This window comes from Quercus robur, chromosome 12 (assembly GCF_932294415.1).
Source record: "Quercus robur chromosome 12, dhQueRobu3.1, whole genome shotgun sequence".
NCBI lineage: Eukaryota > Viridiplantae > Streptophyta > Magnoliopsida > Fagales > Fagaceae > Quercus > Quercus robur.
Genome location: NC_065545.1, coordinates 37,375,400 through 37,380,301, shown reverse-complemented (window position 1 = coordinate 37,380,301; position 4,902 = coordinate 37,375,400). Strand labels below are relative to the sequence as shown.

Below are 4,902 nucleotides of genomic sequence, written 5' to 3'. Positions count from 1 at the left end.
ATTTGGTTACAGAATGACTCGTTGGGTTTCACGCGTGTTTTGGGGTTGGAAAATGTTTGGAGGGCCATGGTCCCCTGGCTTTTAAAAAAAATCCTCCGGCTTCGACTTTTAAAATAAGAAGTTAAGAGCATCCACAGTCGGAATTCTCATCTCATCCTATTTTACCATCCCAAAAAGCAACTTTATCAATTATACAATACAATTTTACAATACTTCCAGCATCCCAATTTTTAGTTTCCTATTCTACTCATTAAAATAATATTTCTACACAATAAAATAATATATCCCAAAACCCAAATAAAAACAAAATTCCAAAATCCAAAACAACTCTGCAACCACCTGCTACCACCACCACTGCGAAGAACATACCCAAACGGTTATTTTCTTGAAAAACCAGAAACCCCAGCCACAAACTCATGGCCATCGAAACCCATAGAGAAAACAAAATCAAATCAAACCAATAGCAATAGCAACCCCCAACTCCGGCAACCACGGCAACCCACAAATTAGACACAAAAATCTATGAAATATAAAAGGAAAAAAACCGTAAGAAACTAATAAAAAAATAAAAATTTACATTTGATCAAGCTGCTTGTTGACTTCCTCAACCTCCTCCAGATCGGTAAGCAACTGGCGCATGATCGCACCGTACATCAAGGTAAACAGCTCCGCTCATCACTGCCGGAGGTTGGTTCTCCAGCCTCCAGCAATGCGGTTCTTGGACTCGGTTCGATGCGGTGCATCGGTAGATCGACGTCCACAGCCACAGAGTGATACCCACAACCACAGATCGACACCCTCAAATCCAAAAAAAGCAGGTCAACAATCATACATCCAAATATCTACACCCACAAATTGAAACCCAGAAACCCACAAAGGGATCGGTCCGGTTTTGTATTGGTTTCTGTATTTCGTCTCCAACGACTTCATAATGATCTGAAACAGTCCATAATGATCTGAAGTGCATCATTGGGAGGAGAAAAGAAAATTAAAGGAATTATTTAATAATTTTTTTGGTAGAAAAATTAAAGTAGAGGCTTGGTCAGGTGGCTTGCGGTGGCCTGGATGGTGGCTTGCGGTGGGGCCTGTCATAGTGGGTCCGGCCATGGTGGCTTGGTGATGGCGTTGATGTCCACCATGGTTTTGGGTCTGAAGAGGAGAGAACAAACAAGAGAAAGAGGGAAATGAAAGAATGAGAAAGGAAGAGAGAGAAAGAATCAGAGATAATATAATAATAATTTTTAATTATACAATCTTGCTACAGTACCATCTTAGAAATAAGATGGTACTGTAGCACTATTGTAAAATTTTTTACAATAGTAACATTTGGCATGTCCGGCTGGAGCAACAATTTAAGGCTGTGATTGTAAAACATATCAAGATATAAGATATACCATTTGGGCTGTGGATGCTCTAAGTGCAAATTTTAAAATAATGCTAATGCCCCCTAAACTTTAATTTCTTTTTACTTTTTTTTTTATTAGTAATTTGTTTTTTCTATATTTATGCAAATAACTCTCTCTCTTTTTTTTTTTTCTTTTTTTACTAAAGTGTACTTTTGGTCCTCTTAGGGCATTTATGTTTTAAAATTTTTATTTTGACACATTATTTTTTATATCTTTTTCATATTTACTTTACCATCTATTTCTATTCATAATTTGACAATGCATATTATGTTTTTCAGTTTTCTACCTAATGTACCAAAATAAAATATATAATTTTTCTTTTTATAAAATGGTAGAGTATAAATTTCATATATAAACTCATTTATTATAAATCACTAGTCGCGTACTCGCGCGTTGAGCATGATTATTTTTAATGGGTGGTCTTATTATTATTATTATTTTTTAATTTGAACTATTTTAATGAAAAGTAATACATTTCATAATCATATTTATCACAAAATATTTTTTTTTATTGTAGAATTTTTTTATTTGAATATTGAAACCTTAATTCTACCATAGTCGGTTGACTAATTTTTACATCTTGAAGTCAATTAAACACGTTTTGCATGCTACATGTAAACTTTCTTTTCCATAAGGGTTGAAACAATGTGGGTAGTATTTTTTTATGGAAGTTAAAAATTAAAATTCTTATACCTTGTCTTGATGTTTCCTAACAATTAAATTTAGTGATTCTCTTTCAATAATTGTGAAAACTTTAAGCAATAATTCAGAAGGTAATTCATGTTACATGTTCATGCTTTGATTGTGTAATTGTATGATTGATTTGGGTTGTAATTTATAAGTTGTTTAGGATATTAAATATAATGTTGTGTGAGATTTATAGAGTAGTGACGATTGTAGTTAATAATAATTGGTTTTTCATTGTCTTTTAAGTTAATAAAAACCTTACATATACTTTATTTCTCAAAAAAACCTTTACATATTTTTTTAATGTGAATATTTAAATATACCTTAATAAGTAAACTCTATACATTTCATTTCCTTAGATACATAAAAAAAAAAAAAAAAAAAAAAAAAAAAAAAACATTTATTCCTTAATAATAGTGGCTAATTAGTTTTTTCATTATTTCATTTGTAACTTTTTTTACTATTATCATGCTAGTTTCTATTTGTGTATCAACTCTCTAGACTAAGCACTAGACATAACTAGTGGCATTAGAAACGTTCTCAATAGTCAATCAAAAAAAAAATGTTCTCAACAGCATTTGCACGGGGATCCTGCTCTCTTTATTTCATATGAAAAAATTTTCAAGAAATAAAGTTGATATGAAGATATGAATATGAAACAACTCAATTTACCTAGTGAGACAGTCATAAAAAAAAAAAAAAAAAAAAAAAAAAAAAAAAAAATTGCCATTGAGTAAGCACTAGCATCAAAAGTAGCAATCTGATTTACTGTAGTTAGCCATCCAAAAATGCTATTGACTGATTCAATATGTTAATATAAAATTACAAGATGTTTCAAAAAATTTCATTATTTTGATCTACAATCTCTAAAAAAAAAAATTTATATATCAGAAAATTTTATTAGCACAGGCACCAGAAACAACCTGAGATGCTATTCTCAAAACAAGGCAAATAGCAAGAAAAAGTACAAAAAACCCAATTCTGTACTAGCCAAAATATATATCTCAATTGTGTCAAATTGATTTATAATCAAGGCAAAGGTGACTTGTTATCAAAAATTTGAAGACATGATATGATTAAGGTCTGTCTCTCTCTCTCTCTTTCCCTCCCTCTCTTTCTCTCTTGCATGTGAGTGAAGTTCTAAACATCATGATTTGTTTGTTTCAGAGATGCTGTAACCCGAATAGGTTAACATATCTCACAATTCTTGGAAGTGAAATTCCGAATTGGATTAGGCACCAAAATGCGGGGGCTTCAATGAATCTGCAAGTGCCTTCACGTTTATTATTCAGTAGCAAATTTATGGGAATCGTAGTGTGCGTTGTTTATATATTCTGCCAGCATCATTTGCTTCACCAACTTCATATTCAAAATATTGGATATATGACATATACGCAAGGGCTTCATTGTTTCAGTAAAGCCAACGGATATCCATTTTTCGGAGCGTTGCTTCCTTTATCGGAGGAATTTGGTAAGATTGAATCGTATCATCTTTGGCTCCAATATGTACTTTTTTTTTTAATGTGAATCTTTAAATATACCTTAATAAGTAAACTCTATACATTTCATTTCCTTAGATACATAAAAATAATAATAAATAAATAAAAAACATTTATTCCATAATAATAGTGGCTAATTAGTTTTTTCATGATCTCATTTGTAACTTTTTTTACTGTTATCATATTTTACTAGCTGATGATTTTCATAATAGAGGCATTACATGAGAGATAAAATCTTAGAACCTTTCATTAGATTTTTAAAAGTCATGATGTGTGAAGAATATAAGCATTTAAGGATTTTATTTTTTATTATAATTATTATTTATAAATAATGTTAAACTTAAATGAAATGTCAAAAATGGGATTTTGAACTTTTCCATATTTATTTCTTATATATTTCTATTATTACTGAAGAACATCTTCCTTTTAGTTTTGATAATAAATATGGTTTTCTAGATTAGAGTCTAATTAGTTTTAAGTTTAAATTTTGTATGATTGTATTTAATTGTTGATTATATGATTTAATTAAGTGAATTTAATGATTTATTTAATTGCACTGTAAAGCTTTTGATGACATTCATAAGGTCATCTTTAATTAATTTTTTACTCCTGTCAGCCTCTTTGGTTTCCAATTAATGGTTACTAATTAATTTATTTAATTGACATATGATTTCTTTTACTAATCTCTTTCTTTCCCTTTTCGTTAACATCCTATTGTTTTCTCAAATTTGATGATAATTCTAATGTACTAAATATGCATTGTAACATTTATTTTTATTTTTTATTTTATTCCATTTTGCTGGCATGAAGTTAGTATATCCATAACTATTAGTTTGTTTTATGATATGTATGGTTTGATATTATTATTATTATTATTATTATTATTATTATTATTATTATTATTATTATTATTATTATTATTATTATTATTATTATTATTATTATTATAAATTTAGTGTTTCTAAAATAGCATGTGTTTTGTATTCTATCTTTCTATTCATGCATTGTAGCATTTTATGGGAAGAATTTATAAGAAATTCTTTTATTTATTTGAATTTCAGTAAAATATTATATTTTTAATTTTTTAAATAAAAAATGATATAAAATATAAATAATTTAATAATATGGAGGATATGGCTGAATTTAAATTTTCAATAAAATAAGATGAAAAGAAAAATAGTAAAAATGAAATGTATAGCAATAAACACTAAATTATTTTAGCTATGCTATGTAATAGAATAACATTATATTATTATATACTATATTTATAATGTAATAGAATAACATTTAACAATCAAAGATAATAAATA

General features: G+C 28.5%; 2 protein-coding genes across 5 annotated transcripts in view; both read right to left on the bottom strand.

The window, feature by feature from the left end:
• LOC126708751 (disease resistance protein At4g27190-like) overlaps positions 1-4,902 on the bottom strand; it is a 37,495-nt gene that overhangs the window by 4,218 nt on the left and 28,375 nt on the right. The window lies entirely within an intron of this gene.
• The window catches only part of LOC126708752 (uncharacterized), a 43,267-nt gene that overhangs the window by 19,782 nt on the left and 18,583 nt on the right, over positions 1-4,902 (bottom strand). The window lies entirely within an intron of this gene.